This window comes from Enhydra lutris, unplaced genomic scaffold, assembly GCF_002288905.1.
Source record: "Enhydra lutris kenyoni isolate GAN:26980312 unplaced genomic scaffold, ASM228890v2 scaffoldscaffold6, whole genome shotgun sequence".
NCBI classification, from domain to species: Eukaryota; Metazoa; Chordata; class Mammalia; order Carnivora; family Mustelidae; genus Enhydra; species Enhydra lutris.
The window spans coordinates 30152533-30173534 of record NW_019154090.1 but is presented as its reverse complement, the minus strand read 5'-3'; the positions used below and the strand labels follow the sequence as shown (position 1 = coordinate 30173534).

At 54.7% G+C, this 21002-nt stretch overlaps 1 protein-coding gene across 4 annotated transcripts in view; it reads right to left on the bottom strand.

Moving 5' to 3' along the window:
• The window catches only part of LOC111141466 (spermine oxidase), a 45501-nt gene that overhangs the window by 13227 nt on the left and 11272 nt on the right, over window positions 1–21002 (bottom strand). Inside the window, exon 1 of one of the 4 annotated variants that reach the window (XM_022494046.1) lies at window positions 17471–17650. The exons of the other annotated variants lie outside the window; for them this stretch is intronic. The gene's annotated coding sequence lies outside the window, so the exon portion shown is untranslated. Of the gene's footprint in view, window positions 1–17470; window positions 17651–21002 lie in introns of those variants that run through there. 4 annotated transcript variants of the gene reach the window in all.

Here is a 21002-nt window from a genome sequence, read left to right as displayed (position 1 = left end):
GGTGGGGCAGAGGCACCGTTGGGCCCCGCAAGCAAGCAGGGCTGCCGGGAGCCTGCCCCAAGCCCCTGAAACCCATCAATCTCATCCCAAACCTGCTCAGCAAACCTGAGACAAGAGCCGGCCAGGAAGGGGATGAGAAAAAGGCCAAAGTCAGGAGAAGCTGTTGACCCTGCTGACCCTGAACCAGCTTGTCCCAGCCCAGCTGCTGTGGTCCAGCCCACACCAAAACCGGATGCTCATACAGACCTTAGGATGCTCACATGGACTCCGGGATGCTCACAAGGACCCCAAGATGCTCACACAGACCTCAGGACTCTTGCACACACAGCGCTGGAGCCCCTACTTTCCCTCCCTTGCGTGGTTCTCCCCTGGCACTCTTTCTCCTTTACCCCTTCTCTTGTCCTCTTGCTTTCTGTTAGTCTTTCACAGGCTGAACGAAGTGGCAATTTGGTGGGCAGGACATAGTCCCGCCCGCCCCCCAGAAAGTGCCACGAGGCCGGTATCAGACAAGCCTCTGCTATTCCGGGTAGGTCTCTGGTTGTTTTCCTCAGCCATTCAGCCCCTCAGTCACCGCAAAGCAGCAAGGAGCCCAGGAAACGGTGGACTGTGAGGACCCATGGCACCAGAGGCCAGACATCAAATTGACAGTTACACTAAGCCAGCTTGTTCAGAGACGCCAGGCTAGGGAGCTGATGGCGGGGCAGCCAAGGGTGGGGGGGTGGTCCCTGAATCGCCCCAGTGCTGGGAGAAGCTACCCTTCTATTCCCATAGTGACCACGAGGGTTTGAAGTTGTCTGGGGGCCATCCCGAGGGGCCACTCAGCTCTAATCCCATCCCTGTTCCCTCCCTGACCCAAGCAACTTCTATTTCAATTATCTTTGCTGAAGTTTCAGCGGCAGAAGCTCCAGACTCTAATAGTATCCGGGACCTTACAACAGAGGAGGAAGGGTGGGCGGAAGGTGGCTGCTGGGCAGTGGAGTGGACGGGGGACACAAAAAATAAAAAAACTGTCTCCCACACCTAATAAAGCTCAGCATAACCCTTCCAGTGACGAAGCAGCTGCACCCCCAAGAATAAGCCCAAGAGAAGCAGGGCACATTCCACCAAATAGACATGCCAAACAACACTCATAGCAGCTTTATTTATTTATTTATTTATTTAAGAGTTTATTTATTTATTTGACAGACAGAGATCACAAGTAGGCAGAGAGGCAGGCAGAGAGAGAGGAAGGGAAGCAGGCTCCCTGCTGAGCAGAGAGCCCGATGTGGGGCTCCATCCCAGGACCCTGAGATCATGACCTGAGCTGAAGGCAGAGGCTTTAACCCACTGAGCCACCCAGGCGCCCAGCAGCTTTATTTATAAAAGCCAAAAAACAGAAGCAGCCCAAAGGCCCAGCCATGGGAAAATGGGTAAATAAATTGTGCTATGTGTAGCATTTTCGTACAAGGGAATATTCTTCAGCAATAAACAGAACCAAAGTACTGATACCCTCAAACATTACACTGAACAAAAGAAGCTAGAGACCAAAGAGTACGTGTTGTATGACTCCACTTACGTGAAGCTCATGAGGAGGTAAAATGAACCTGTGAGGAGAGAAAAGAGACTGGGAGGAAGGGAATGACTGAAAAGCCTCAGGAGGGAACTCTCTGGGGCAGAAGGGATATGTACCTTGATCTGAATGGTGGCTACACAGTGTATATATAAAGGTCCACTGACTTGGGGAATTCAGGATTTGTGCCATTTGTTGTATGTATGTGCATGCGCCTCAGTAACTATTCGCATATCCATTCCTGCCCAGGAAGGTGGGGGATGGCTGGGATGGGGTGGTTTGGGGGGCGGGGGGAAGCTTCGCACTTGCTTCCTTCTCTCATCTCCTGGTCTGACCACTGAGGCTTCGGTCCCAGCTTGAACCGCGCCCTCTAACATCTCTTTATGATAGGATTAGCAAAGGGGTCTTTTTCTAAATACGCTGAGGCTGAGAAGCTGTTCCTCACGCCTCCACCACCCACTCCGCCTGCCGAGGCCACTCCTGGGCACCTGGCCTAGGACGGCGGGGTCCCCGGACTCCCACCCACAAACTCCCCTCAAGCCCCTCAGACCCAGGCCGGCCGCCTCGGCGCACCCCTGGGTCGCTCGCCAGCCGGAAGGTGGCGCCCGCGGGCCCCTCCGAGGCCGAGTCTCCGCCGGAGGCCGGGGCTCCCCGCCCCCTTCCAGGGGAGCCGGGTCTGGCACAGCCTTTCCTTCCTCCTTCGGTCCCCGCCAGCTCCCTGGAGCTAGGTGCTGTGGGCCGCTGGGAGCACGGGGTCCGGTGGGCCGCGTCCTCCCCTCCCACCCTGCCCTCGCCCAGGTTCTCCTTCCGGTGGACTCAATTTAGAGGCGAGGGTGTGGCTGCCTGCACGCGGGGCCCGGGCGGCCGGGGTAGGAAGGGTCGGCGAGGCGACGCGGGCTGGTGTCAGGTTGGTAAACACACAGGGTGCTCAGAGCGGCCGCGGACGCCACCTGCCCCAACCCCGCAATGCGACCTGGAGCTGCCGCCGCCCCGCCCGCATGCCTCAGTCCCCAGAACTGGGGGGTGGGGGTGGGGGCGGGGAGGCCTCCATCCTGCTCTGCCGGCTCCATCTGCAACCCACCCCCCACCCGCCGCCGGGGGCCACCCTCCAGAACCGCCCCGCTCCTACAATAAAGGAGGGGATTGCCGCAGGGGTCTCACACCTGACTGGTGACAACCCCTTTTTGAAAAGTTCCTGTGGGGCCCCGTGTGTGACTGGGATGAAATGGTGGTGGTGAGGGGGTCCCCACTCCCCTGTGAAATCTCTTCACAGAACCCCAATCTCTGTGGGCCACCGCGTCTGAAAACCCGGCGTCTAGTTAAGCTGGAAGCTGATACAGGGAAAGCATACCTGGGGCATAGCGCCTGCCCAGCCAGCTACATGAACTTCCTGGCTAGCCTCAGGCAGGGCCGTCTTGTCCTCACTACATTGCTATAGTCAAATAAGGCCCTTGTGTGGATGTCACAGATTGACAATACTCATAAGAGCCTCAAGAGTGACAATCACCTGTAAGTTTCTGTAACTAAATTATAAGCAGAGGGCCGTCGGGGGAGGGTTCAGAAATGCACAGCAGGAAATGGCAGGTGGGCAGTTTGCCTTTAAGAGGAACACAGAAAGAACCCCGAGTTCCCAATGTATCAGGGACCTTAAATTCAAACAGCACAGGGGTGGAAATAGGCAAGCAAGGGCCATGTGGGTCACCCGCACCTCTGATCTTCACAAGGAATCCCACAGTCCAATTCCTTCTGGAAGGAGCCAGAGAAGCCCTACACACAGAGAGAGGAGGAGTCCCCCCTATGGCCCTCCACATCAACCCATGGATCCAGTACACCACAGGGTCCAAACGGAAAGGGACAGAGAAAACCTCAGGCAGGAACACCTACTGTGTGCCAGGCCCTCAGCTAAACCCTGAAATGGACCTTCCAGTGCTCTGTGATCTCCCGCCAGGGTAGAGGAGGGGGTGAGAAGCCACTTATTTTCTGTTGGCTTGTGGCATCTTTTCCTTTCAGGTTTTTTGTTGTTGTTTTTTTTTAATTTTATGAGAAAATGGCTTATTGAGGAAGAAGACTCACACTTAATTTCCACCCCCCCACACCCCGTTGCCTGCCTGTTCTTCTCTCGCCTTTGGGAAATAAATAAATAAATAACATCCGCTCCTTGATCTGTATGCACAGGAGAAACAGAACACCCTGTACTTCTCATGCAGATAAAGGAGAGAAGAAAAAGTGCTGGCTCAGCCAGGCAGGGAGGAGGAGGAGGGGTGGGGGAGGAGGGAGGCCCAGGGCAACAGACACTTGTCTTCTTGATCCTACTTCCATGGCAAAATGAGGGTGGGAGCCTGGAGCTCCCATGTCCCCAGACAGGCCAAGCCTGGTAGCTTTGAGAAATCAGGTCCAGGCATGGTGTGAGCATTCCACCCTCATTCTGAATGCCCCACTGCCTGACCCCTGCTCTGGCCTGCCAGCCAACCACTCCCCCTGCGGCCCAAAGCCAACACTGCCCCAACTGAACCCGCCCAAGAAGCCAGTCTGGAAGGAAGGCAGCAGCAGGGGAAGGAGAGAGGAACAGAGGGAAGAAAGGCCCTGTTCCTGTGGCAGGCGCCCCAAGAAAGAGAATGAAGACGAGGAGGCCAGTGTGTGTCCACTTTCCCTCCCCACCATACCTTCTCTCAGCATGCCCATCAGTTTCATTGCATCCCCCTCCAATTTACCCTCCAAGAAGTGCCTCCTAATCTCCAAATACCAGAAACATGCTTTAGTCCTGGGCTCCTCCAGAGCCCCTCTTGCAAATGCCCAGGACTGAGCTGGGGGCAGCTCCGTATCTCCCTGTGCTTCTGCATCATGGTTAACAACGCTGGACCGCCCACCCATCCCCAGGCTCAACGCTGAACGTGTCCCTAAGGGAAGACTGCCCTTCTCCATCAGGTCAAGCCATGTCCAGCCTGCAGTCAGAATCACTGTGGCCTCTACCCTCTGTTTCCCGACGTACTTCCCTGCCTCCTCCCTCTGAACTGTACCCCTAGGGAATTGCTGGGCCTGCCTCAAGTGTCGCCCAGGCCTCCCACTGACCAGGAACATAACCCTGGAACATAACATAACAATATTCACTGAGCACTAACCATGTACCAGGAATGGGTAAGGCCTCGACATGTCAGCCCTTTACCCGCTGAACCCAGCTGACCCTTCTGGCTTCAGTTCTTGCTCAGACGCCACCAAACATACATACATACCCCAGCTTCGCTGAGGTCCTGGGATCCCCCGTGCTGCCCTCCTGAAGGCGTAGAGGAGACACCCGGCCCTCACACATGTCAGAGAAGCTGGCTCCGTCTTCTCTTAACATGCACACCCTTGTGCAGGGCACTGGGGCTGGGGGGCTCCATGCCTGGCTGAACCCACCCACAAGGCCTGCTCTACTGATGTTTCCTGAAGCAACAGACACCCTGGAAATGGGAGTTCCTGGCACTAGTTGGGCTCTGCGATCACCCCCCCCACCCCACCCCCATCGCTCTTCAATTCCCAAAGCATGGACATCTCACCCCAGCAAAAACTATGCAATGATTTGGTAATGAGGCTGCAGCCCCCCAGCCACTAAGCAGGGTGTGGCCCCAGGCTATGCAGGAGACCCCCTCCCCAAGCCGCAGGAGTGAACCACAAGGAGGGTCAGTGGCCCGGCTCTGTGCAGGGCACCCCTTCCTCCTGGGGACTGGAGTCCACTTCTGCTCACCTAGCAATCAGCAGGTCACTTCCCTCCCCCCACAGTGGCCACTGCCACCAAGGGCCAGCATCCCAGGTGCCCCCACGCCCTTCCAAAGTCTCCCCTCACGAGAAACAAAAAAAACCTTACTCTCCTTGGCTCCCCTCTAAACACAGGCTACTCCCAAACGTGTCTGCCTCACTTTCCTTTTCTCAAGGTCACCTCATTATGAATGACCCATTTCCCAGAGGAGAAGAGAATGGCCGAGGCAGTTAGCGCACCTGGCTCACCTGACCTCACCGTTAAGAGTCCAGACACCACCCGCGGAAACACGCCAAGTGGGCCCACCACTTCCAATCCTTCTCCATTCCTATATGGCCCATGTTTGTTCCTGCAGGGCTCTGGGGGGCCCCTGGACCCTCCCCTAACCAACCCTGGGGACTTGTGAGTCTCTCCTCCTAACAGATACTCAGGGGTAGCAGCCCTACCTCAGTTTCCCTGGAGGGACCGACCCCTCTCTGCTTCAGGTTTCTAACAGAAGGGAGGGAGGGGAAGGGAAGCTGGGGGGCTGGTCCAGGGGAATCTCTTCAGACTGCCTGACAGGTCTGGGAGGTATTTGGATTCTCCTGGGCCCCCCAGACAATGCAATTATTCTTCAAATGTAAAAAACGCCCAGAAATCCCAGACCAGCTGCTTTGCACAGCGACCCAGACAAAGGGGCTCTGTCTGCAAGCGAGGCCCCTCCCACCCCTCAACCCCAGGGAGGGGCTGGGCCCAAACTCCTCCCAGCCAGACCCTCCCCAGGCCTCCTCACCCAGGCCAGGCAGCCAGGAAGTGAAAGAGGCAGGGTCAGGCCAGGCCAGCCACAGGGGCATGAGGGTGGGCAGTGAGACAGAGTAAGCATGGGGACAGGGCAGAGGCAGCCTGGGAGCCCAGTCTTTCCCTTATCAGGTAACCCTAGACTAGGGTCATCCCTTCTCCAGGTCCCACCTGGCCAATACCTCTGAAGTTACCCCAGGGACACAGCATCTGTACCCCACCTCCTGGACACATTGGTTTAAGCCCCATCACTTGCTTAACTGCCTCGGTTAGTCTTCCAGCTTTCCCATCTGTAAAATGGGCATCAGTACCGCTGTGTGGTAGGACAGCTGGGAGGATTAAATGAGACAGCACAGGCAAAAGGCATGGCCCCCTGCCAGGGCCATCTCTGAGAGAGCACAGAGGGAGGAAGACCCCTGAAGAGCCCAGGACAGAAATGGGAGACCCGGGAGCTTCTCCTGGGGCCCAGGGCTCCATCTCACTTATGGAAGAACACCAGTCAGTGTCTGAGCTCAGACCCAAACCTCAGCCTTGGCCCCAGCCCTAGTATCAGACGAGACCTTGACCCTGATATCAATCAGAGTACACCACAGCCTGTGTTTCACTGACCCCCATCTCTGAGTCAGCCCACATTCTACCCAGTTCTGGAGGGTCGGGCATCAGAGACAATGGTCACCAGCTAACCCCAAGTTCATAAAAGGGGCAAGGGGTGGGAGCCTCATTCCACAGAGCCCACCCACCAGCAGTGTCCTCTGGCTCTCACAGGCCAACATGGGGCAAGAGCTCCGGAGGCCCCATCTTCCTTCCTGGCCCTTAGACTTCTCTCCCAACACAATGCCTTTGTTACCCATCTCTCTTCCTCACGGCCAGATGTGTAAAATCCCTGAAAGCACAGCTTTAAAAATATTTGTAAGCCTTTTCAGGGGAAGCAGGGAGCCTACACTGCATGGAGAGAGGCAGCCGCAGACCTGGTATATAGAAGGACAAAGCCAATGGCGTGGCCCACACAGGTAATGGTGGGCAGGAGGGGGAGGCATTCCTAGAGAGGTAAGCACTATGGTCTCTTCTCCACTTCTCTGCAGGTTCTGCAAGACAGGAGAGACCCAGGAGGATCATTCCAGGACCCCAGCTTATAGCCGCTTACAGAGACAGACTGTGGAGATGACCCAGCCCAGGCTGGAAGCCTAGTTGGAGGTGGAGGAGGGGAAGCAAGGCTGGAAAGAAGCCAGAGAACGGGGAGAGTCCGTCTGATGGGCCTGAAGCTCAGCTGGTAGCCTCAGTGACCGTGCAGCCAGAGAGAAACAGAGATAGAGATGGGCCAGGGCAGAACCCAGGACGGCCTTCCTGCCCCCACAGCCGCACTCAAACAGCTCTGGCCCACACTCCACCCTCGACATCCCACCCCAAGCAAAAATAAGTGGGTCATACTCTGACCGGAGAGCAGATCAGGGCTGGTCAGGGCCGGCTTCTGAACCATCAGTGATGGGCCTTTCCAACTCCAGGCCAGCCTGCTTCAATCTCCTACCCACGCTCCCCAGAGCCTGTGCCTTGGGTCCCCATCTCTGTGGCTGACTGCATCACACAGCCTCTCTGGTCAGGCAGGCTGCCACCTTTCCCTTTCTGCAAGCAGGGCCCATGTCCTTGCCCTCAGATCCCAGAGCTTCCAGATGCAAGCAAACCCCAGGCCCCCTTGGCCCAAAGACAGGTCAGGGGGCTGAGATGATGCCTGCCACTCCTGGATGCTCCTGGAGAAGATGAAATTCCCCCAGAGAGCAACCTCTGCCCCAACCAGGGAGGCCCTGGGAGAGTCTGTGAGCCATTGAGCCTCAGTTTCCCCATCTGTAAAATGGAATAAGAAAATGGCAATAATCCCTATGAGCCAGCCTCCAGTGTCCCCCAGCAAAGTCCTAAGGGCACAGGTCTCACTGTGACTCCCTCAGCAGCCCTTAGGATAAGATCCAATGGCCTAGATTTCCTCCCTCTGAGCAGGACCTCACACCAAACTCTGAATCCTCCTCCAGGAAGTCATCAACCATAGAAGTGTAAGAGACCACAGAACCAATCACTGGCCTAGTGACCACACTGCTGTGGGACTGCCCTTGGTGACAGGAGACCCAGACTGTGGGCACAAGAGAGCTGAAGGAGATGGCACTTGCGGAGACTCACTCCTCCGGGAGGAAGTTCTCCTGAAAGGGTGAACTTGAGAGAAAATTAGCCTCAAGCCCATGTTGCCAGCCCTGTTTTGAGGCAGCCAAGTCACTGGCCCTTGGGAAACCCCAGAAAGAGACACTTATATCCCTCCCTCCTCTCCTCTCTCTCTCTCTCTCTCTCTCTCTCTCACATACATACAATCACAAAAATATACTTCCTTATGGTTCACTTGATGATCTAGCTTGATAAAGAGTCCCCTCCTTTGAGGACATGCTAAAGCACCACGGCTTTCATACAGGTCCTCCCTGGGATCAGATCACTTGCTTTTTAATAGCAATGGTTTGAATCTTCACCACGAATGAGATGAGTGACCTGAGCCTCAGTACCTCCTCAATAGAGTGGGGGAGAAGGAATGCCTGCCTCACAGGCCTGAGTGCAACAATGCAAAATACTTAGCCCAGAGCCAGGCAGGTAGCAGCAATAGTTCTTATGTTTGTTTTCCTACGGGCCCAAGTGCATGCTAGTCAGGGTCACGGGCGGCGGGGGACGGGGCAGGGGGATGGCCTGGGCCAGGAGACCAAATGTGGTGGGGATGGGGGGTGGTTATGCCAGTAGAGAAGTCACAGACCCTCCTGCAAGATAACTGCAGAGCAAGACCTCCAGAGACGACCACCCCACCCCACAGTGATACCACCCCAGCCGACAACAGGGGAGGAACAGAGCACTAGGAGAGAAGGGCCACCCCACTTACTGGGGATGCTTGGGCCTCCCAGGCTGAGAGGCCAAAAGCGCAACAAAAGGGCAATCCTTGTGGTCACCAGCCTCCAAAATGGCCCTCAGTGACCCTTGTCTCCTAATACTTGTGCCCTAATGCAGTCTCCTCCCATACTGACCTGTGTGACTAAGAGGATGTCCTAGAGATGACAGAGCATGACTTCTGAAACTGGGTCAGAAAACACACTGTGGCTTCAACCTCACTCTCTCGGGCTGCTTACCAGAGGAGAACCCAGTCACCACCTTGAGAGGCCACTCCAGAAATCCTACCGAGAGGCCCGTGTTGCAACAGCCTGAGTCCTACCAATAGTCAACCCATCTTGCCAAGCTGTGAGTGAACCACCAGGAAGCAGATCCCCCAGCTCTGGTCAAGCCGCTGGTGTGTGCAGCCCCAGCTGACATCTTGACTCAACCTGCCCAGAGACCCCAGCCAGGAACACCCACCGAGACTGCTCCCAAACGCCTGACCCACAGAAACTCTGAGGACAATACACAGCTGCTTTAAGCTACTGTAGGGTGATGTCATTCATTACACAGCAATCGGTAACTAACACAGTCAGCAATTCTGTCTCCCCAGTCACCCCCAAGGTAAAGACCCCCAGGCAGACTCCCCATTCTACTCGGGATCCCAGTTCCTTTTTTTTCCCCCCATGAAATTCAGGGCTGTATTGGAACGAGAGACAGTCTGACCCAGGCCCTACAACCTACAAGCCCAGGAGACAGGAACAGTCAGTAGGCTCACCTAGAGATTTTTATAAATGACCAACATGACACCCAGCCCCCATGCTGCGTCACTTAAATCAGACTCTTGGGGTGGGACTGAACATTATAAGGGCCCTATATGAGGCTCACTTGGAGCGGAGACTGAGAATCACCGCTCTGGGGCAGACTCCCAGTGTAGACTCCAGGCCAGCCTGGAACATCCAGGATCCGCCCATGCAGGACAAGGAGGCAGAAAGAACAGCAAGGCCTGGCAAGGCCTGAGATCCTCTCCCTCCCCCAGCTTGGGCTGATGGTTTCCCTTTCCCTCCCCTCCCCTGCTTCCCTGCTATGTGGGCTCCAGGGCTCTCCTGCACCTCCCACCAGACAAGTCCAACCTCTGCCCAGGAGGACTGCTCCCTTCGAGAAGATCCCACATGCAGGACAGGGTTTAGCTCTCAGTGATCCTCAGTGATCTCTATTTCCTCGCCTATCAGTGGTGATTGCCATCATATCTGCTCTGCTCTCTCAGTATCTGCTCTGCTCTCTCATGGGTCCGAGGCTCCCCCTCAGCTGTCTACAGAGAGATCTATATGTTTTGCCTCTCCTGAGACACAGCAATGGGTTAAAGAGAGAAGGTAGGATAGGGCTGTGATAACAGCTGTGACGGTGATGGTGGGAGAAGATGGGACAGGCACCTAATGGGAGCAGGGAGAGGAGTCAGAGATTTCCAGGAGAGTCCTGAAAAAGGAGCTCCAGTGGGGGAAGGGCAAAGGCTCCAGTGGCACCCTTCCAAGATCAATGCTCAACAGCACTCTTCCCCCACTCCAGGACTCATCCGCCCAATTCCAGGCCAGGGAGCCCCTGGCCCCATGTGGCTGCCCTCACATGACCTTCCTCTGCTGCCGCAGCGGCCCCCACCTGAGCTGCTCTGCAGGCCTGCGAGGCACCCCTCAGCTTCCCTAGGTCACTCAGCCACATACATAAGCTTGCACCCCCCCCACCGCCAGGGGCACCCAGGAAAAGGGGCAGGATGGCCCTGGCTCCCCAGAGGGCTGCAATTTCTCTCAGACAGCACCCCAGCCCTCCAGAGAAGGGGGCAGGATGGTCACACTATCCCTCAGCAAACAACACAGGCACCGCAAACTCTCAGTAGAGCAGGGTGAAGAGTGGGGAGAACTCTGGGTGAGCACAGGACCTGGGGTGAGGGGTGCAGTGAGGAGGGCAGGATGTCTCAGCTGCCTCTTGAAGCCTGGTGGCATGTTCCAGGCCAAGGGTGTCGCCAGCGGAGAAGCCACAGAGATGAACACCAACAAGATAAGAGAGAAAATGAGGCCTGAGGGGAGAGGGGTGAAAATGGGGGCAGGAGGAAGCAGGGGACAGATTTTCACTCGTTCACGCAAAAATATTTTGTCCTCACACCCATTAGGATGGCTACTACGAGGCTGGGTGAGGATGTGAAGAAAGGGGAGCCCTTGCACGCTGTTAGTAGAAATGTAAAATGGCAGAGCTGCCGTGGGAGGCAGGGTGGAGGGGCTTTTTAAAAATTAAATACAGGGGCGCCTGGATGGCTCGGCCAGTTGAGAGGCTGACTGTTCGATGTTGGTCCTGAGACGGAGCCTGGCATCAGGCTCCAAGCTCAGTGCACAGAGTCTGCTTGGGATCCTCTCCCTCTCTCTCTGCCCCTCCCCCCCCCATAAATAAATAAATAAATGTAAGATCTAAATCTGAAGTTCCCGTATGATCCAGCAATTCCACTCCTGGGTGTGTATGTGAAAGAATTGAAAGCAGGGTCTTAAAGACATAGGTAGACATCCACGTCTGTAGAAGCATTATCCAAAATAGCCAGAAGCTGGGAGCCAGCTAAGTGTCCGTCAGCGGATGGAGCAATAGGATGCGGTCGGCATACCCAATGGAATATTATTCAGCCTTAAGAAGGACGGACATTCTGGCACCGCTACAACATGCATGCACCTTGAGGACATCATGCAAAGTGAAATAAGCCAGTCACAAAAGGACAATTACTGTGTGATCCCACTGCTATTAGGGACCAAGAGTGGTGGAATCCATAGACACAGAAAGTAGAGTGGTGAGTGCGGGGGGCTGGTACAAGGGGGAGTTGGGGGAGCTCGTGTTTAATGGGAATAGTTCCAGTTTTGAAAGATGAAGGAAAGTTCTAAAGATGGATGGTGAGGAGGGAGCGCAGAAGCAACGTGAATGTCCTTAATACCACTGAACTGTATACTTAAAAATGGGTGAGATGGTAAATTTAATGTAATGTATCTTTTACCACAATAGAAACAGTAAGAACAAACACAGAAACAAAAATGTTCCGTGAGTGCTACTCTGTGGCAGGTAGTTAGGATGCAGCGACAGCCAGAAACCTCCACTACCAACCCCCCCAGAGGGTCCAATGGGCCCGGGGTGACAAGTGCCACCACACAAAAGCAGGGTGAGGGGAGAGGCTGCTGCTCTGTATGGGGAGGTCAGGGAAGTCTGGCCCACGTGGTGACACTGGAGCAGAGGAAGTGACAGGCAGGAGAGAAGCAGAGGATGAGAGTGCTGTGGTGACCCTCTGGGGACCGGCTGAATGACAGGATGTGGGGGTGAGAGCGAGGGCAGGATCAGGATGACTTGGGTAACCAGTCATGACACCATCAAACTCTGACAAGTTCTACGTGAACTGGCCAACCCCTCACCCTTCACCACAAGCGTGTGAGGAGGGAGGAAGAGAACTGAGGCCAGAGAACTTGGTGCAGGATCCTTGAGCAGGAGGGCCCCCCCCGGGGGGGCTATCCCAGCTCCCCGCAGCCTCAGACCCGGGTGAGCCGCCAGCACCCGGAGATCCACCCATTCTGCGGATGGCGCCCTCAAAGCCTGGGAGGCGGAGCTGGTGGATGAGGAGGTGGCTGCTTCCCTGCGGGGCTTCTCCCCTCTCCCTGCCAGGAGCCGCAGCAGCCTCAGTTCTGGGGTGAAGGAGGACAGCCCAGTCAGCACTTTCCACTGACTCTTTCAAAACCACTGACAAGAACCGAGGCTGGGAGACAAATTCAGCCTGGGCACGGTTCCCCCCCCCACCACCCCCCCTACTCCCCCACTCCCGCCGCCGCCAGCAGGCCCCTCGTGACTGCACAAAGCCCATCTGTGCTTGGCCTCCAAGCCCCGGGAGGAGGGAGGTCTCCTGCAAGCCCATCCTCTCTCCTGAGCCACAGGGTCCCCATGCTGCCTGGCCAGGGACACCCTGCCCCCAAAGAGGCACCCTGCCCCAAGGGCAGAGCTGGGCTGCCCACACAGTGTTTGTGGGGACCTGAAGGCTTAGCAGGACTCTGTCCCCCTTCCTGTAGTAAACTCTTTCTGGGCAAAGCTCCTTCTCCTATGACCCCACTCACCAGAGTTTATCACAGGGCAAAGGTGGCATGCAGGGTCCCAAAATGAAGAAAAGAAAAGGAAAACAGCCTCAAAACACCCAGCCACCAGATACACTCCATAGCAAACTTGTATATAGGGAGACCTTTGTGTGCCAGGTCCCATGCTGGGGACTCACCTCTCCAGTCACTGAATCTTTTAATCTTTTAATACGACATCCTGCTGCCCATTTTACAGATGACAAAACAGGCTCAGAAAGATTCCCAGATGGGGATAGAGTGAGGGGCAGAGCGGGGCTTGACAGTCCTGAGCTCATCTCTCTCTGCCCCACGCTCGCTGGGTTCTCAGGCTCCCACTCAGCCTCCCCAGGCAGCAGGCCTGAGGACTGCCCTCTGCTTGGCACATCTCCTGTCTTACCCTCCCCACAGACTGACACTGAACACATTGTGCCAGGCACTCGGGGGCTGGCAGGAGGCATCCCCGGGGCCTGGCTGCTCAGCCCAGCTGCACTGCCAAAACCTGGGGCTGCCACTGGGAGGCCACCTGCCTCCCAGCCAAGGCCCTGGTGGGGCGTGCTGCACGCCCCCCTAGCTACCCTACCCCATGAGGGCTGGCTTAGGGTTTGCCAGGCACGACGCTGTGCCAGGCCACAGCCCTTTGCCCTCAGTTTTGTCCTCTATAACCAAGAACAGAAACGGAGGTCTGATCGCTTTGCCTACACAAAAGAAAATTCTAAGAGCAACTCACTCATACTTCCCTCTAGACAGTCACCTCCTTTCTCACTGGCCCAAGACATTCCCCCTCCTGGTAACTTCAGAGCAGTTTAGCTGTGCTGTCCTAACGAGTCCTAACACTGGATCACCCAATAAAACGCTTTCCATAAAGTTCAACCCTGAAGCAGAAACCCCCACCCCCACCCCAGGAAGAGCTGGAACTAGGTCTGGAAAGCCAATGGTATTCATTTCAAAATGCATATGTGGGCCCTGAGCCCATGATTTAATCCATAAAACACCTACAGAGTTAAGACGCTGGGCTTGGACAATAAACATATTCTTTAAGTCCTTTTGTTGAGTTCAAAGACAGACTTAATAACTCACCAGCTTTTGAAATCAAGAAACGTCTGTTCTTATAAATTCTGTTATTATCGTTAGGACTACTTTTGCTGAGCACATGTGAGGTACGGAGCCCAGCGCTGAGCATTTCCTGTGGAATATATCAGCTGATGCTTGCATCAATATCCCCATTCCACAGAAGGGGAAAACTGAGGCTCAGAGAGCTTCCATAATCTGCCATCTGGCATAATGCACTCCAGAATTCACTTAGTAAGATCTTAACGCTCCAGCTCTACTCTTTTGTAAAACCAAGGAATGAGTCAAGTTCATTGTCTTTTCTTGAGTTACCTTTTCAGATTTACTCAAAAGTTAACTGCACACATTGTGTATGATTTTTTTAATTTCCTAAAATAAAAGAGAGAGAGAGAGTAAAAGGGATCTCTGCGTTTAACATTTAAAAGGCTCATTTATAAAAATCTTTCCTAAGGATGTCTGCGCATTGTTGATCCTGAGTGTATCCTGCTTGAATCACCTTAAAATCTAGCGGACTTAAGGTCTCATTTTTTTGGCCAGTCCAAAAGAAGGACCTGCCAGCCCCTCCTCCCTGGGGTCTAGACTTTGGGCTGGCTTGGGCAGGAAGTCTGGTTGTGGGTAAGGAGGCATGGTTGCAGGTTTGGGGACAGGCTCTGGGGATACTATGCGGGAAAGAAGGCGCATCAGACCAGATGTCCAAGAATCTGGCTGTGAGACCCAGTCATGCCATTTGCTGGCACTGCCTGTGTCTCCATCTGTGAAATGGGGTAACAGCTCATGCCAGGTGGGGCCGTGTGGCCAGGACAGGCACTATGGGTCTGCCAGGGCCTGGCACCAAATTGACAGAGGGTGGATAGGTTCTTTCTTCTTTTTCCTAATAAATTACACATCATTTCCAAGTGCTTCTTCCCCTGGTCTTAAATCATACCTTCTTTAACATTCTTCCCCCAAGAAGCAGCTAGAGGATAAAGGAATCTGGACTGAGCAGCCAGGGTCCTCCACTCCCCCCAGAGCCAGGCCACGCCACTCTGGCCGAACCTAAATGCTTTTCTTCATCTTTCGTCCTCTCAGTCTCTGATGTAGAGAGAGCAGGAAGGGCCCTGGTGCCCGCCTGTTTGAGGAGGAAGGAGCCTGGGCAGAGGAGGACAGGAGCCTGGTGCTGGGCTAGGTGAAGACGCTCACTGGGCATCCTCTGCCAGGGCCTCCCGAGCTCCTTCGTCACTGCGTCCAACGCACCATTCCGGCAACTTCTCCTGGGTCACTGCTGGAGCCGCCACACCCCACCTCCTCCACCTGAGCTGCTGAACAAAGAGCCCTCACACCTCAGAGGAAATGAGGTGTGGCAAGGGGTGAAGCAGGGTGGCCTCCCTGACTGTCCCACCCAGCCACGGGGCAGCAGAAAGGGAGAGGCAGGGAGCAGGAGCCCTGGGACTCTCCCCCTCCCCCTCCTGCACTGGCAACACCCCTTCCTGGAAGGCGACAAGGGGAGATTCTTAACCTTTTGGGAAAATGACTCAGAGCTCTGAGACTCTGAGCAGAAGGGTCATATAAGCAACCTGCTCCCTCCCCGTGCTCAGGGACACAGCTCTTCTGTGTGGAAGCCCAATGTGTGTACTTGAAGGGCCTGCCCGCCACCCCACCATCCCTGCACACCCGTGCCATGCTTCGCACTAAAGCATCATTCTGATCAAACCACTACCTTGCTCAAAGACCTCTGATGGCTCCCCAAGGCAGGCCCCTGCCACCTTCCACCTGCGCTCGGCACCCCATCTCCTAAGTGCACTCAGGGAACCTTCTGACTCCTACAACCAGGCTAAGCTTGTAACATCTCAATCTGTTAGAATCTCCCCACCCTGCAGGCCACACCTCTAAGCAGCAGGTCCGGGCTACCCTCGCCGTCCCTCTTCCTTCCCCTTTACAGAAGATGACTCCTTGGGTCTCATCAGGACCCCACTTTAAGCCTCACCGTGCTCTCTGCTGGCCTTTGTACCTCTTCATGTCCCTGACAACTGTCCTCTTTCCTGGGTCCCCACCAGAGACACTGCCTACAGCCATGTCAATCACACGGAGAACAGCCAACCAGTATCTGAGTGTCACAATGGCCCTACAAGGGAAGTCACATCATCCACACAGTCCAAATGAAGAAACTGAGGCACACAGCAGTTTCACTTCTTGGCCAGAGATCACAACCCCGCTCTCTGAGATGAAAGGCTGGGAGACCTTATAGAACAAGGAGATGGCAGGGGAGGGGTGGGGAGAGGCCATCCCAAAATCACAGAGACCCAGGCCTAGCTACGACAAGGGTCCTCCCAGGTGCCTTTCTCAGCCACCCGGTGCAGTGGAGCAGAGCTGTTGCCACAAGAAGGGAGGGCTGGGTCTGGGCCCAGATCCCCTTCAGACCAACTCTCCCTCTACAGTGCCCTTTTCTTCCACTTATGGTCCAAACTGTACCCACCCCACCAAGCCCACCTCCTCCAGGAAACTAGCATCATCCTTCTTTCCCTACCTCGTACTTCCAGCCCCACCCATCACCCTTGTTTGTGGTTTCTTGTGGAGCAGCATCTTTCCACAACAGCCCTTCCCACTGGGTGCTTTCCTGGTCAGTGGGACATATTATTAGGCAGTCTTCCCCAACAAAGATTTTCATGGTCAAATCAGTTTAGGAAATAACAAAAGATTTTTTTCTGCAGGACTTATCAGAACCTTTAATTCTCTTAAATGCATTCTGAATCTCCCACAGGCTGGAGGAACGAATTTCCCAGCTTCTACCCTTACCTGTCCCAGAACCCCTGGGGTTTCTCAAAACAGTCTTTAAGAAATGCTGCCCCTCCCACCCCTACAGAACAGCCTGGCACAGCAGAGGGCAGACAGGCAGGGATCACAGGTGGGTATCCTTTTAGGACATATAGGGGACATTTGACGAACTCAGCCTGAGAGTCCCTCTTGGTGCTGCCCTCAGTTTCTGTCCTTTCCACCTTCCTCTGGGTTAAGTGACTGCCTCCCCTCCTGCCAGCGTCTAGAAGGGACCTCATCTGACTGGGGCCCTCAGATACCACCCTCCTCCCACAGCACCAGGCCATGTAGGGCCCAGACAGCAAGCAGCCTGGGAAATCCCCAGAGCAAGCTGGACACTGCTTATTTCTACTCCATCATTAGCCTTGAATTTTGATATTAAACCAAAATTAAAACAGATGAAGCTGCTGTTCTGAGATGCCGTGCCCCACCCAGCAAACCCTGTAACCCTTCCCCCCTACCCTGCCCTACTTCCCAGGGAGGGAATGGACTCCTTCAATTTACAGAAAACTAGGGCCTCAGAGGGGAGCAGACACTTGCCTGTGGCAGCCCGGTCAGGGGCAGGGCAGAGAGAAGCATCCAGGCCTCCTCACTTCCAGGTACAGGGGTGGAGGGGAGGTCACCAGGTGGGATAAGACCCCAACAGCAGCTCAGGTAACCATCAGTGCCAGCTGCCAGGACTCACACAGGCCAGAGTGAGGGACAATGCACACCCTGGGGGTGACAGCTCAGAGGCTGGGATGACTTTGGGGACTTTTAGGAGAGGATGGCATGTCTGGGGCTGTTTCCCCAATCTTCTTGGCCCCACCCTGGCTGGAGGAAGAGTGCTCACCCCAGATTGGCTACCCACAGGGCCAGGCTCAGCTGTCAGCAAAGATAAGGTCCCCTTTACGCTGGCCCTGTGTCACCCTGCCTTGGGGAAGTCGCCTGAGACACCCTCTCGTGGTCTCGAGAGTTCCTCACAGTCAGGTAACTGGGAAAATCAGGCCTATGTTGACCGTCTGAGACCCAGACTCCAAGCACCCCCTCTCAGCAGAGTGGTCCGTGCATTCCACACCCTCTATGTACTCCCCACCCTCAGCCCCCCGCCCCCCACACACACGCAGCTTCTATGCTATACAGTCCATGGGAGCCACGATGGGCCCCTTTACCTGTTTTTGGTCCCACCTGAGCTGCACCTGTCACTGTACCTGTCTGCCTGGGCCCTGAGTCCCCAGTCTCAACCCTCCCCACACAAACACGGCCTGAATCGGCAGGTTTTCACCATCTGGGAGCATGTGCGAGATACAGAGGCTCAAGCCCCAGCCTAGACCCACTGAATCAGAGCCTACATTTTAACAAGATGCCCAGGTGATCTGCGTGTTAGAGTTTGAGAAGCACTTTTATAGATCACTGGTCTGATCAAGTCATCGCACCTGAGGCCTATAACCTTCGATGGCTCCCCAGGGCCTAGGGAATCAACTCTAGACTCAGCACCCAGTGAAGACCTTCCCTGACCTGGCTTCAACCCAGTTCTCCAAGCTTGACTCCCCCTTCATCTTGGGAATGCCATCTCCTCCTCTGTTGGCTAACACTGCTCAGAACTTCAGGGCCCTCTAAGGCATCACCTCCTCCAGGAAGCAGGCTGAACTACACCTTCTTATATCACATCTGGCATGCCATTTCCTACTCACTCATTTCCTACAGAGTGGAGCTCTCATGTTCCCAGTGGCTCTGAGCACCAGACAGGAGCATAGGTGCTGACCACAGGTAACAAGGTCCAGCTGAGGAGACGTCCACCCTTGGCTCCAGCCTGCCAGCCTCAGGCTCTGCCACCGTCTTCACCTCAACCCAGCAGACAAGGACTCAGTATGGACAAGTGTCCCTGCCCGAGAAAGGGCACTCCCAAGAACCATGGGCCTGGTGAGCTTCTGCCAGTGATGTGTTTACTCTGTGCCTCAGTTTCCCAAAGTGAAAAGAATGCCACCAACTCTTCCTCCCTCTTTTCCTGGGGATCTGGCAGGATTTGCAGAGATAGAGGAGCAGATCTCTGAATCTGGGGCTCAGAATTTGGAGCAAAGACTCCATACCTATATGGTCAGCATCCTTTGTTCAGCTAGCCAGCCAGGCCCTGAGGAAGCCAAGTCACCTGCCCAGAGGCATCATCATGACCAAACAGGAAAGCCTCGAAGGACAGGGCTGCCACACCCTCCACCCGCCTCCCTCCTTCCTGGCCCAGTTCCTGGGGCTGGCACCTCGTGGGAAGTCCTCACTCCCTTATGCCGGGTTTGCAAGAAGGCACTGAAGCATGTAACCTCGAGGAGTTCCCAGCTTCCACAACCTCTGGAGGGCAAGGATAAAGTTTCTCCCATTCCATTTTACAGACAGACAGACAAAAAGAGGTAAGGACAGGATGAGTAGTGATGTGGATTAAGCTCTATTCAAGTATCATTTCTCTGTGTCCCCAGCTCTGCTCAAACCCAAGGCCAAGTCTGAAGCTCCACCTGGCAACATTCTAGAAGTAATCCAAAGCAGGTTATCTGCAGAGCCCCTACCTGACCTCCTGAGTTCTCCAAAGGCAGATGATGAGGCCAATGGGCAATGCTAAACCCAGAGAGGTGACATTCTTTTTTTAATTATTTTTATTAACACATAATGTATTATTTGCCCCAGGGGTACAGGTCTGTGAATCATCAGGCTTACACATTTCACAACACTCATCATAGCACATACCCTGCCCAGTGTCCATAACCCAACCACCCTCTCCCTACCCCCCAACCCCCAGCAAGCCTCAGTTTGTTTGTGAGATTAAGAGTGAGAGGTGACATTCTAATGGCATCCCAAGCAGGGAGCTGGTTTTTGGTTTGTTTTTTTTTTTTTTTTTTTTTAGGGAGCTGTTTATGCACTTGACCTCCCCAGCACCCCAAAATCACAGTCTCCGTGACACCCAACTACTTGGCCTGGGCCTGGAGACCCTCCTGGAAAAAAATGGGGCATGAAGCAGAGAACCTCAGCTGCCCACTCTGAGTGAGGACCACTTCTACCTTAGACGGTATGACTACTTGCCTACCTCCCCGCCTCAAGGCCAGGAACCTCTGGGAGTCAGAAAAAGCCCTTGTTTGTTAAGAAGCCTTCAGCTGGTGCGGATCTGAGAGGCATGGAAGAAGTGGCAGAGTGGAGTGGCTTAAGGCATGGATTCTGGAGCCAGGTTCCCTGAGTTCAAATCCTCATTCTATCTCTACTGAGTTATATGACTGTGCCTCGGTCTTCCCATCTATAAAATGGGAATATGACCCACCTTATAGAGCTGTTAAGAGAATGAAGGGGTTAATATTTGCAAAGTGTTTAGACGATTGCCTGGCACCCAATGAGTATACCAGGGCCCTGGGCCAGCCTCCTGTGCTCTGCTTGATTTCTCCCAACAGGATACTCCCCTTGTTCCAGCTTCTTCCTAGGCATGTCAGCCCGACCCTAGGTCTGAACCCCCAGCCCCTAGTTCCAGCGCTCCCCTCACAGCATCCCACTGGTCCATCACCAGTCCCTCTATCCAGGGCCCTCCCAGAGCTCAGGTCCCCTGGTTCTCAGCTCTCCATTCTGAGAGCACCAGTCACACAATTTGATTCTCAGCTGGCTCCTTTGTACAAAGAAGAGAGCTGTGGGTGCAGAGACAAGGGTCTATAGAAAGACCCCAAGCCCCAGACTCTTCCTCCCCTTCAACTCCCTGCCCCCAGGGTTGGGCACCCAGCAGGTACCCAAGGGATAGGCCTGAAATAAATCTCTGGCTGCCCAGACCGCCCCCATCTCCTGAGTTAGATCACACACACACAGAGCTCTCTGCTGACCCAGCCTGGATTTCCACCAAAGAGAGCAATTGAAATCATTGATGCCCCACCCACCACAATCCACATCAACTCCATATGCCCCAAACCTACCCAATCCCCCTCTAGGCATACAGGCCTGGCTTTGGAGCTTGCCTGGACCTTTCCCACTTCCTGTTTCACATCCTACTGGCCCTGTCCGATCTTATAGCAATTTGTACAACTTCTTTTGTGGACAGAAAATAAAAATCCTCAGGGTCACTTAAGGTTTAAAG